The following is a 14,138-nucleotide window of genomic DNA, read 5'->3' as shown; positions in this document are numbered from 1 at the left end:
TTGCATTTTAACTTGAAGATCTCCTAATGGTTTTACTCATCACGATACATCATCGAAATCCAATTCCTTCAATAAGATCAGAATAGAGCTGAGTCATATGTGAGTATAGGAGGCTTTTTTATGTATACTCCATTTTCTTGCTATTGCATTGCATTCGAGAGAAAATGTGTTGGAGCTTCTGGGTATTGGTCACAGAAATCACAGGAGCTACTGAATCACATCTCGGGGCTGTGCAGACGGCAGTGTAATCTATGAGAATACCAGTGAGCGTTCAAATTTCGTCCTTAGGGAGGCTTAAACGACACTTAAATCTCTTTGGGTTGCATCCTCCTAATAGGATCTTCGTCTGGTGTAGCCCCAAAGTTTAGCGTCAGCTTAGCTCTTCGCTTCCAAGCTTACCCTTGTTGGTATGTTGTCTTATGGCAAAGAAGGATTCGGGACCTTTTAGTAGCTGCTTCTCTAGCCAATACATCAGTCGCCTCATTTGTAGGATTTCCATGTCTCCATACGCCGATAAGCAGCGAAGGTCACGGGCATGCTAAGCAGACTCATGGCAAACATCGGTGGCCCAACACAGAGCAAAAAAAAGGCTAATGATGGCTACCACAGTCAATGCTCTTGTACGGCAGCGAGGTAGATATGAGGAGTTGCACTAAAATTCAAAACCAATCGCAAAGTGTTGTAGGCTGTACAACGAACAACGACAATTGATTCAGCCTACTGCACTGTCTCAGGAGCAGCAATTTTTGTAATATCTGCCGAGATTCAAAAAAAAAAAACATATGCCACCCCTAGCGCCGCGGAACGGAGACGTCAAACGGCGCATCGGTGGCAAAGCCGAAGGGACACTGAGTCGAGTGGCAGATCGACGCCGAAACTCATTCCAACAATAGGCAAATGGGCTCACAGGAACTTTGAACTATCATATTTCATGATTCAGTTACTCTCGGGCCACGAATACTTCCAGAAATACGTATACGGCAGGGTAAGTTAAGCGATCCCAGCTGCATATATGGCGGCGCACCGAGCGATGACGCCGAACGCACGTTTTTTAGTTGCGATAGATAGCTAATGGAGAGAAATGTTCTGAGGGAGCAGATTGATGACTTGAAAATGCTTGAATGCATTCACGGAAAAAAAGATAGACCTCAGCACAATACAACAAAGCGAAGCCTCACAGACAGAGACATATGAAGACGAGAATACAGCATGAAGCTGGTTACAAATATGTTGGACCCAGACGTGGGTGAATAGAACTCGTCTATTTCATGGACACCGTTCGAAGTATCGTACCGAAGTAATGCAGAAAGTAATTCCGGGAAGGGAGTGGCCCCAGACGCGGTAGTCGATGGTTGCTGTAAGTGCGAAGGCATGAAGGCATTCTGGCACTCAAGGACTAGTGAGGACTTAACCTCAAGGGATGATAAAGCCTAGAGTGCAGTCCGACTATCGCCCGGAATGGCGATTCGCCCATTTCGGAGTTTCCTTTCTAAATTGATCTGAGAGCCATAGAGCACACAGTTTCGTTCGGAAGATGGGGAAAAACTACTTATCGGCTTAATCAGTTTTATTTTTGAACCCCAAATAAAGCGTTTTTCAATAGGTGCGCTTAAACTTTTTTCCGATAGGGAGGGCGAACGACCCAATATTTTTTATTTTTAGCTTGTCATTTGTAAATTTCATTAGTATACATTTCAACATGGAACGCTACACACTTGAGCAACGATTGCAAATCGTGCACATTTTTTATAAAAATAATCGTTCTGTTGCTGCTACTTTAAGAGCATTACGGCCATTTTACGGTCCGTTTAACAAGCCGTCCCGTTTTGGGGTTATGTGAAGTCATTGGTCTACAGTAACAAGCCGACGACGATTTGTGAGCTCAGAGCCAATATTGAACGCGAAATTGCTGGAATTTCGGCCGATTTATGCAAAAGAGTGGTCGAAAATTGGGTTCAACGATTGGACTTCTTGAAACGTGCACGCGGTGGTCATGCAAAAGAAATCGAATTTCATACTTACATAAATGTATATGTTCAAACTCGATAATAAAAAAAAAAGAGGTTGTCTGCAAAGTCGATTTACTGACGATAGTTTAACGTGATAACGTCATAAGAAAATACTGATTGAATGGTTGCATTTTTCAAGAGAAAATTTTAATTTTATTTGTTTGATACATATTTTGTATGGATATAGAGAATGAGTTAACATTAACATAACATATACTTTAACATAACATAACATAACATAACATAACATAACATGACATAACACAACACAACACAGCACAACACAACACAACATAACACAACACAACACAACACAACACAACACAACACAACATAACATAACATAACATAACACAACATAACAAATTACCCCGTATTAAAGCACTTATCAACAGCTTTCATTTGATACCCATATTGTACATACACAACCAAAGGTTACCCGGGTCCACGTTTTGACCTATATCTCGAGACCCCAGTCACGGAGCGGCATGAAAAATACTCTGTACTAAAGCATTCACCAACAGCTTCTATTTGATACCCATATTGTGCATACACATCCGAAGGTTACCCGGGTCAACGTTTTGACCTATATCCCGAGACCCTATCTACCAATAGGTATTCAAACTATACGGAAATCATCTTCAATACCTACTTAACAATGTGTGTAAGTTTGGTTTAATTCGGTTCAAAGACACGGCGGGTCCACGTTTTGGCATATATTTCGAGACCCTAGTCATCAATAGGTATGAAAATTACCCCGTATTAAAGCACTTATCAACAGCTTTCATTTGATACCCATATTGTACATACACAACCAAAGGTTACCCGGGTCCACGTTTTGACTTATATCTCGAGACCCCAGTCACGGAGCGGCATAAAAAATACTCTGTACTAAAGCATTCACCAACAGCTTTCATTTGATACCCATATTGTGCATACACGTCCGAAGGTTACCCGGGTCCACGTTTTGACCTATATCTCGAGACCCTATCTACCAATAGGTATTCAAACTATACGGAAATCATCTTCAATACCTACTTAACAATGTGTGTAAGTTTGATTTAATTCGGTTTAAAGACACGGCGGGTCCACATTTTGGCATATATTTCGAGACGCTAGTCATCAATAGGTATGAAAATTACCCCGTATTAAAGCACTTATCAACAGCTTTCATTTGATACCCATATCGTACATACACATCCGAAGGTTACCCGGGTCCACGTTTTGACCTATATCTCGAGCCCTATTTCCAAAATAAAATATAATCCATGTTACTCGTGATGTAGCTTTCGAATGGTGAAAGAATTTTTAAAATCGGTCCAGTAGTTTTTGAGCCTATTCATTACAACCAAACAAACAAAGTTTTCCTCTTTATAATATTAGTATAGATATGGTGAATATTACCATACATTTTTTCCTTCATATATAATAAAAAAATAATAATAATAACATTAAAACAACAGGTATTATTAACAAACTTGGTTTTATTTTAAATTCTTCAAGTAAATCAAATTAATAATAATCAATAAGAAGGCATATGCAAATACAAATACGTGAATTTAAATATGTACATATCCGCATATACATACATATATACGCTCACTTAAGTAGGGGAGAGCAAGATGTCGAACGTTGCCGTTCGTTTGCTTTGTTTGCTTTGTCGTTCCTTCCGCGCTTTCGCTTGCAGTTCATTCAATGCAATGAGCAAGGTAACACTAATATGAGCAAGGTAACACTAATGAGCAAGGTAACACTAAAGAGCAAGGTAACACTAATATGAGCAAGGTAACACTAATATGAGCAAGGTAACACTAATGAGCAAGGTAACACTAAAGAGCAAGGTAACACTAATGAGCAAGGTAACTACATATGAGCAAGGTAACGACACATTTTTTCGTGCGTGCAGCCTGTTAAATCGAATTATAAGACGTTATCACGTCAAAATTAGTTAAAAAAGTCAAACCGTTTGTGTTTTATTCAAAAAAGTTCAAAAGTTGAAGCGCTCTTACTGAAAAACGCTTAATAAAGGCCTATGCCTTCGGGTGCTATCGAGTCATGGTTGCATTACCACCTATAACTTTATACTCTAGCCTCTATTGGCAACCAGATATTAAAAATCTGTCCCTTCATCTGCGGCCAGCACCCGAAGCCTCTCCAAATGTTTTTCGAATTTACGTCGACGACTCTGCAGATATATTAATAAATATCAATAAACATCCTTACGTAAGCAAACCACAAAAATGTATATCGGCAAAAGGACCTCTGGAAAGTCACCAACGCGCGTTTTAACCAACCAACTAACCAACAAAGTGAACTGCCTGTCAATCTGTCCAGCCGCGCAACCATTTGCCTGACTGATGTTCCGTAATGACATCACGTTCGTAACTAATTTTGCCACAATGCCACCAAAAAATAAATAATAATAAAAAAGAGAAGCACACGCGCACACAGACACATGCATGCATGGATTGATATGCGTGTAGAGATGCAAAAAAATGGGGAAGATACGGACAGGGCAGCACAAAAATCCGAAAAATCAATGTGTCTAACCGCTTTTGTTGTCTGCGAAATTTTATTATTCAGCCCCACTGCGACACACTCACGTGCACATTAACAATTGTTTGGATGCGACATTCATGCATGTGTAAGTGTGTAAGTTGTTCGATTTATGTGAGCCTGCCTATGGCCAATGGTAGAGCATCTGCCGGCCAAAGAGTAGAGGTGGATTCCTTTTTGTTGTTGCTTTGCTGTTGTGCACTTGTCACTGGTTGTCAATTTCAATTTTGACATTTATTAGTCTGATATACTCGAATACACTTTAATCCAGACATATGTCTGTATCGTACATATCTACTTTCATATACATACGCATAGGTCCTCATGCAGCCTTATGTAGTTTCATTATGGATACAAAGGATTCGCAACGCCGCAATACCTCAATTCGCTCAATCATCATTGGTCGTCATTCTTCGGATCTATTGAGCGAAATCATTCATTCGTTTCAATTATTCATGCAAACAATTATTCACGTCAAACATTTATAAGCGGTTTCTATATATTCGCTCTGCAATTGTCGTCCGTAAATAGCAAATTAAAGAACTGGTAATAGGTAGGTAACAGGGGGAAGGTAATAATACATGAGTAGTTCTCAAAAAAGGATACTATTCGGTAGTGGATTATTGACCACTGGAATGAAAAGGTTTGTTTATTTGAAAAAGCAAAGTATCACTTTGATAGTGATATATGCCAGTTTTGCCATAAAATTATCCTCAAGATCCGGACATTCCAGATATTCACAATACGCCACGTCTTGGAAAAGGCCCATGAAAGGAGAATCGATATATACCATCTTTTTCTCGATTTAAAAGCTGCATTCGACAGCACGAAAAGGAGCTACCTATATGCCGCTATGTCTGAGCTTAGTTTCTCCAAAAACTCATACGGTTATGAAAATTACTTTGCTCAATACCGGCAGCGCCATCAGAATTGGAAAGGACCTCTTCGAGCCGTTTTATACCAAATCAGTTTTCACACAGAGTGAATCGCTATCGTGTAACTTCTTCAACCTGCTGCTGGAAAAGATAGTGCGAGTCGCAGAACTTAATCGCTCAGGCACAATAAGCGTACAATTGTTGGCGTATGCCGATGATATTGACATCATCGGCTTTAACAACCGCGCTGTTAGTTCTGCCTTCTCCACACTGGATAAGGAGGCAAACCGAATAGGTCTGGTGGTGAACGAGGACAAAACGAAGTACCTCCTGTCTTCAAACAAACAGTCGGCGCACTCGCGTATCGGCACCCACGTCACTTTTGACAGTTATAATTTCGAGGTTGTAAAAGACTTCATTTATTTAGGAACCAGCATTAACACCGATAACAATGCCAGCCTTGAAATCCAACGTAGAATATCTCTTGCCAGCAAGTGCTACTTTGTACTAAGTAGGCAATTGAGTAGTAAAGTCCTTTCTCGACGAACAAAACTAACACTCTACAAGACTCTCATCATGTCCATCCTAACGGATCGCGCAGAAGCTTGGACGATGACAACATCCGATGAAGCGACGCTTGGAGTGTTCGAGAGAAAGATCCTGCGTAAGATTTTTGGACCTTTGCACGTTGGCAACGGCGAATATCGCAGACGATGGAACGATGAGCTGTATGAGCTTTACGACGACATAGACATAGCGCAGCGAATAAAGATCCAGTGGCTACGTTGGCTTGGTCACGTCGTCCGAATGGATACAAACGCTCCGGCTTTGAAAGTATTCGATGCGGTACCAGAGGAAGGCCTCCTCTGCGTTGGAAAGATCAGGTGGAGAAGGACTTGGCTTCACTTGGTGTGTCCAATTGGCGCCGGCTAGCACGAGAAAATACGACTGGCGCGCTTTGTTAAATCCAAATCGACCAAAATCGCTTATCGCGCCAACCAAGAATAAGAGGCCGGCTGCCGTAGCCGAATGAATTGGTGCGTGACTACCATTCGGAAGACAAATAAGAGGCTGCAATAGCCGAATGAGTTGGTGCGTGAATACCATTCGGAAGACGTAGATACGAAATTCCGTGAAACACCAAAATGAAGAAAAAGTTTTTTCTAATAGCGGGCGCCCCTCGGCAGGCAATAGCAAACCTCTGAGGGGATTTCTGTCATGAAAAAGCTTCTCATAAAGAACCACTTCCCTTTCGCAGTCGGCTTAAAATTGTAGGCCCCTCCATTTGTGGAAGAACATTAAGATGCACGCAACAATTGGGAGTAGAAACTTAGGCTGAGCCCAAAAAGGGTGTAAGAGCCAATTATATATATATATATAAAGGGTGGTTAAGTTTCAAGGGCCGGTGTTGATTTTGAATAAAAGACAAGTTTTTTAGGAAACTATTGTCATTTCTCTTTATTATGATAATATTGGTATGGTTCAATTATGTATGGAACACGGGGGCACACCTCCATCCGATGATCCAAATTTTCGATGACGCTGAGGCATAATTGAGGTTCTACGCCGTTAATGTGCCGAATTATCTCATCCTTTAGCTCTTTAATTGTTGCTGGCTTATCGATGTACACCTTTTCTTTCAAATAACACCAAAGAAAGAAGTACAACGATGTAAAATCACATGATCTTGGCGACCAATTGACATCGCCGCGACGTGAGATTATTCGGCCATCAAATTTTTCGCGCAAAAGATCCATTGTTTCGTTAGCTGTGTAACAAGTGGCACCGTCCTGTTGAAACCACATATCGTCCACATCCATATCTTCCAATTCGGGCCATAAAAGGTTCGTTATCATCTCACGATAGCGAACACTATTCTCAGTAACTACCTGACCGGTCTCATTTTGGAAAAAATACGGCCCAATGATTCCGCCGGCCCATAAATCGCACCAAACAGTCAGTTCCTCTTTGTGGGTGCATTGGTTTTTCGGCAATCACTCTTGGATTATCATTCGCCCAAATGCGACAATTCTGCTTATTGACGAATCCACTGAGGTGAAAATGTGCCTCATCACTGAAGATGATTTACTTCGAAAATTGGTCATTCACTGTTGCCATTTCCTGCCACCATTCTGACCATTGACGACGCTTGACATGGTCAAGAGGCTTTAGTTCTTGAGGCATTTGCACCTTGTAAGCGTTTAAATGCAAGTCTTTATGCATAATGTTCATCAACGACGAGCGTGAGAGGTGCAATTGTTGGACACGGCGATGAGTTGAGGTGGACGGCTCTTCAACCACACTATCGCGAACAGCAGCAATATTTTCTGCGGTACGAGCTGTACGAGCATGCACTGGTGTTTTCACATCTCCTACAGAACCGGCTTGCTCAAACTTTTGCACAATTTTTCCGATTGTACGCACATTTGGACGATTAAATTGGCCGAAAAAATTACGAAGTGCGCGATATGCATTTTGATTTGAACGCCCGTTTTCATAATAAGCCTGAATAACTTTAATGCATCGCTCGATTGTGTATCTTTCCGTGGTTCAAATTGAGCTTGTCTGAAATTAAAAAATGTCAAATGAAATGCGGAAAAAAACTTGACGTTTAGGTGTGGTTCACATTCAACTTCGGCTCTTGAAATTTAACCACCCTTTATAAATATCCCTACACTCGGCTGCAGCATCGCATTTCACGTTTTACTCAATGCATTTCTCAAATGTTATGCATTGTTTTCATTTGCTCAAATTTTTAGACCACAACCTTTTCCGCTTAAATGTTTGCTCTCAAAATCTCCTACAAATTTCTATGCACTTTGAAACGTTTCAGTCTCGATTTTATCACGACACTCCGAAAAGTGCCGTAACAGAATTATTTATTTATTTATCGATCAAGTAGATATGCAGCGTTTTTGTTAGTGACGCCTTCCATTCGGTTGCTGCTCGCCTAAAGTCCATTTGTCGTAGTTGCTTTTGATGTCGTCTGCGGCACAAAGTTTCCAGCGTTGACATGTTTTGACATCCATTCGCTTGCACATGCATGGGCTTTACTTTACCGTATCGCGCTAGCATACCTTTGCTTGCTTTCTCCTCTCCTTTCTCGGGCTCGCATAAGCCCGCACTGTCTTTAACTTTTCCATGCAAGCAGCGTCTTTTGCAATTTGAGCTGATTGTGTTTTACCTTTCACTTTTCTGATTTTGCGCGCTCCTATACCTCCCACTCCACTTACAAAGCAGTCGGCTTTTATGCTTTCACTATAGTAAATTGCTAGTTTCGTTAAAGTTGCTAGTTGGTGAAAGTCAAAATAAATTTTGACTCGCCGAATTGTCTTGTTAGTTGCCTTTGAAAATTTCTGCTTGGTTGAACTGGGGCAGAAGGGAGTATTGGGTGGTGTCGCTTTAAGTTATAGTAGTGGGTGGATTTCAAATGCCAACAATCTTTTGACATCTGCAGTCATTGTGGGAAAAGTTGTGACGGTGATTGCGCAGCCACAACCCACACCATGGCAATGAGATGTATACACAATATATAAGGAAGTATTTATCTTAACGCGGACTCACTTACATACAAATATTCAAGCAAACATAACTCCAAGCACACGCCACAAAATCAACTTCCACCCGAATCGTAAGAAGCGCATGAAAATGGAGTTACTTCTGTAAGTTACGGGTACCAATTTCAACTTTTCTATTCTCTTCTTCCTCTTCCTCTTACACTTCCACTTCATTTTTCTTTTTCTCTACATCATCATTTTCCTCTCCATCATCTTCTTCATCGTTACACCTTCACTGCATACATATCGTTCACCTGCTTTCGTTGATTGCTGCTTGTCCTTCCGCTGACAGCCAGACAGCGCATGTGTGTGTGTGCGTGCATGGCGGACGATACAGTGCGCAGTATGATGCCGAATGATGTAGTGTCTGCTGTTGTTCGTTAGTGCGGCTTTGTGGCGGCTGCCTTGCGCTCAAATAAATACCCATTTATGTATTGTAGTTGACTCTGTTGCTAGCGGTGTGGGACGTCAAGGTAAATTCGGGGTTAAATTCACCAACAACCCCATCAATTTAGTTGTGTATTATTGTTGTCTGTTGAGCTTGGGAATGGGTGTGAGTGTGTCTGCGTTTGGCATTTGCTGGTTGCAGCAAATTGCGTGGGCGAACTTTAAAATTTCTTTAACAATTTTTGAAAATTTGACAGCTTTAAGGCATGAAAAGTTAAAGAGAAGCTCATAGAAAAGTATGACTAATGACTTTATGTATCAATTAAAAAAAAAAATAAATAAATAATTGGCGCGTACACTTCTGTTAGGTGTTTGGCCGAACTCCTCCTCCTATTTGTGGTGTGCGTCTTGATGTTGTTCCACAAATGGAAGGACCTGCAGTTTCAAGCCGACTCCGAACGGCAAATATTTTTATGAGGAGCTTTTTCATGGCAGATATACACTCGGAGGTTTGCCATTGCCTGCCCAGGGGCGACCGCTATTAGAAAAATGTTTTTATTAATTTTGCTTTCACCGAGATTCGAACCAACGACCTCTCGGTGAATTCCGAATGGTAATCACGCACCAACCCATTCCGCTACGGCGGCCGCCATCAATTAGATGAAGTAAAATTTTTAACCATTTTCCGCTAAGTACCTTAAGTGAGACATACCGCATGTCCACTATACGACGAATTGTGGCCAATCGATAAATCCTCTCAAGACGGTGTTCGCCCTATTCAAGCGGAAACATAAACTAGAGCTAAGCTGCTTCCAAAAGGAGGTCCTCCATTGTTGCTTTCTGACAAGGTGAAATACCGAGGTCTCATCCCAATATTGAGGAGAGAATAAGAAAGGACATAGTTGCACTGTATGGTTGTAGAACCACAATAGGCAAAAGATAGTACCTCCGGCCTAGAGTTGTATTTTGACTTTTTAATGCATTACAAACTTACATACTTTATAATACCTTATCTGGTGGAGCTCGGTGAAGAGGTAGACATCAATGAAGAAACTGGAGGGAGTTCAAAGATCAGCGCTTACACTATTAAAACTTAGCTCTTAACGCAATGCTAACTGAGGCACCTGCGGATAGCATCGCAATCAGACTGAGAGGCACGGACAACAGGCTTGATCTAATTTACGGGCACTCACCTATCCTGAGAAACTTTAACTTCATCCTCCTGGTGACTTATCAATGTAGATCCCCGCTTGCTCCGAGCCGGACGTGCTCCACTCATATTAAATTAAGGGAAGAGTGGTCGGAATGCTGCATTTGGGAGCAGGTGGCTCTATTCACGGATGGCTCGAATCTGGGTGGAAGAGTTGGAAGAGAAATATTTTGTGAGGAGCTTCCATCAAGTTCAAGGAACTCCCTTCAAGTCCAAATTCAGTCTACCGGACCACCAATGCAGTGGGTTCCAAGTGTAGGTAGCTGCAATCAGAGAAGTAGCTGATTGGTTGCTCACTTGTGTAATTACTGTTATGGAAGTAAATATCTACACCTACAGTCAAACGGCAAATAGAGCCCTGAAACTGGTCAGGGAATTTCTGACTTCGCTTTCGATTGCTTCTGAGTTCTATGAAATAGAGCTCATGTGGGTACCTGAGTAGAGGCCATTTCAAGAAACTATTGGATGGATGAGCTAGCTAAACAGGGGATCTGTGAAGTGGTTTCCTTCCTCATAACGAATAAATTGAGACTCCCTCTACTACCTGTGACTTACTACTGGAGAGATGGGCGACACAGCAAACTCTGGGCAAGTTCATAAACTTGTAAATGCGCGAGACCGGCAATCCAGATTTTTTGGATCCGTATAAATATAAAAATAAATAATTGGATGTAACCGTTTTTGGGTACTTGGCCGAGCTCCTTCTCCTATTTGTGGCATGCGTCTTGATAGTATTCCAAAAGTAGAGGGACCCACAGTTTCAAACCGACTCCGAACGGCAGGTACTTTTTATGAGGAGCTTTTTCATGGCAGAAATGCGCTTGGAGGTTTGCCATTGCCTGCCGAGAGGCAACCGCTATTAGAAAAAACGTTTTTGGTGTTTCACCGAGACCCGAACCTACGTTCTCGCTGTGAATTCCGAATGGTAGTCAAGCACCAACCCATTCGGCTGTGGCGGCCGCGGCCGTATATAGTAAATTGTTTAACGCTTCTGTTACATATGCTTCTGTGATCTGGCGATCTGCTGAGACGTCATATACAGGATTACGTGAAAGTAGTCCCGGATACTTAAGGACTTTATTGATTACATTGTTTCTGACTAAATGGTCTGAAATTTAATCGTTTTGGAGATATTTCGTTTTAGAGAATATTTTAAGAAAAAAGTGGACGTACTAGTAAGTTCAGTGGCTTGACTTTTTTCTTTTTTTTTTTTTTAATGGAAATACTTTATTTGCAATCTATCTTAGAATACAGATATTCAGCAAAAGAGATCTTATTACCTAATGACAGCATAGTATTTACACTGGTGCAAAACTACATAGAAAACTATAGAATTTTTTCTTTTTACAATTCTTATGCATATTTTATGTTATTAGATTTAATTTTTACTCGAAAATTGTATAACTTATATTAGAATTTTAAAATTTATTGGAGCATTTTAACAATTTCATAGTTAGCTCTTTTTTTATTATTATTACTAAATTGACAAATTTAAAGGAATGGCAAGTCTAAGACATGATTGCGCTTTAATCGTCTAATTTCATTGGTTGTGTCCAACAAGCAAATAGCATTTGTGTTTACATGATTTGACAATCGTTCAATGTATCTGTTAGAATATACTGAGATTTCTCTCTTAACAAATGGAGTACCTAGATCCATGTGTATGGCTTCGTTTGTGATAAACTAAGGTGCATTAACAAGTCGTCATAAGGTATTTGACTGGTAGCGTTGCAAAATCTCCACATTGGACTTACTAGCAGTTCCCCAAAGCTGTATACCGTAGGTCCATATAGGCTTCATATAGCTTTATACAATCTAACCTTGTTTTCTAGACTAAGTTGAGATTTGTCACCAAGTAGCCAGTACATTCTTTTGGTTTTATTTTTAAGCTGTTGATGCTTAGCTTTAATATGATTTTTCCATGTGGGGCGTCGATCAAGATGCATTCCCAAGTACTTGACTGTGTCGCTAGTAGGAATTTGATGACCATTTAAATACACTAATATTAATTTTCCATTTATTGAGCCAAGTTTCCAAAGTGTGTAAGTGATTTTGTAGCAGGGAGGAGGCCTCTGCAGGGGACTCACTAGATGCGATGAAGGCTGTATCATAAGCAAAAGTCGCCACTTCTACCTTTTCTGTTGTCGGCATGTCGTAAGTAAATATCGTATACAAGACTGGGCCTAAAACGGTACCCTGAGGCATACCTGCGTTGATACTATATATTTCAGATGACGCATCTTGGTGCTTTACATAAAAGTGCCTGTCGCTTAGATAAGATTGAAGCACTAAGTAAAAATGGGCTGGTAAAAGTTTTTTAATTTTAAAGAGTAGTCCCATATGCCAAACTCTGTCGAATGCTTGTTGTACGTCAAGAAAGGTTGCAGAACAGTATTCTTTTCTTTCAATCGCATCTGTAATAACATTCACAATTGTGGCATTGTTCTGGTGTGCCATGCCCAACTCTAAACCCAAACTGATGTTCAGGAATGATATTTTGATCCTCAATTACAGGTAACATTCTTTTCAAAAATATTCTTTCGAATATCTTCGAGAATGTTACGAGCAAACTAAAGGGGCGGTAGGACTTGACGTTATTTTCAGGTTTGTTTGGTTTTGGGACCATTACTACGACAGCACACTTCCACTGTGTGGGGTAGTGATTTACATTCAAGATACCATTATATATTTGTGTGAGTAACTTTATAGCATTTTGTGGTAAAGTCTTCACAACTCTACTATCAATACAGTCATAGCCAGGACTTTTACAGTTATTCAGTCGGGAAACTTCTTCAGTAACTTCGTCATCTGATATTTGTGTGATCAGGAGGTCCAATTGGCACGAAGATTCGATGAAGTTTAGAGTATCTGTATTAGTATTATTCCTATTCGAAGTATTAGGCTGAAAAGTCAGGTAGAGGTGTTTGGCAAAAGCCTCTGCTTTTGTTTCATCACTCCTACACCATAATCCATCAAGATTTTTAATGGCAACATTACGTTTCATCGGTCGTTTTAGGTACTTAGTAGCTCTCCAAAGTTTGTGCTCATCATATTTTGTGGGTTCCAATTGTTTCAAAAATGAATTAAAAGACTGGTTTTTTAAGTCAGCTAGCTTCGATTTTAGTTCTTTTGTTGCTTTATTTAGAGCCCTTTTAGTGTTTGGATATCTATTTTCCTGCCAGATTTTTCTTACCCTTCTCTCGGTATTTATGAGCATTATTACATCAGCAGAGACGTGTATTTGATCGTTGGGAGGTGATTGCTCATTTGAACTCGAGAATAAGGTTTGTTAATGATTCAACTGCTGCGTCTGTATCGGTGCCTGTATATATTGGCACATTTAAGTTAATATGATTTTCGATCCAGTTTTGAAAGGATTTGGGGTCAGTTTTTGTGTTTAGGACCTTGTACTTTTTAGACGTATGGTGGACATTATCATCAAGTGACTTTTTTCTGTATTTAGTTAAAAGACATGTCAGTTAATGGAAATCCTCAATAAAATTTTCGTCAAGCTGGTTCAAGTTGTTTTTGTGTTACCCGAAAG

This window comes from Anastrepha obliqua, chromosome 2 (assembly GCF_027943255.1).
Source record: "Anastrepha obliqua isolate idAnaObli1 chromosome 2, idAnaObli1_1.0, whole genome shotgun sequence".
Classification (NCBI taxonomy): Eukaryota; Metazoa; Arthropoda; class Insecta; order Diptera; family Tephritidae; genus Anastrepha; species Anastrepha obliqua.
The sequence above is the reverse complement of the archived record's forward strand: the minus strand, read 5'-3'. Positions refer to the sequence as shown.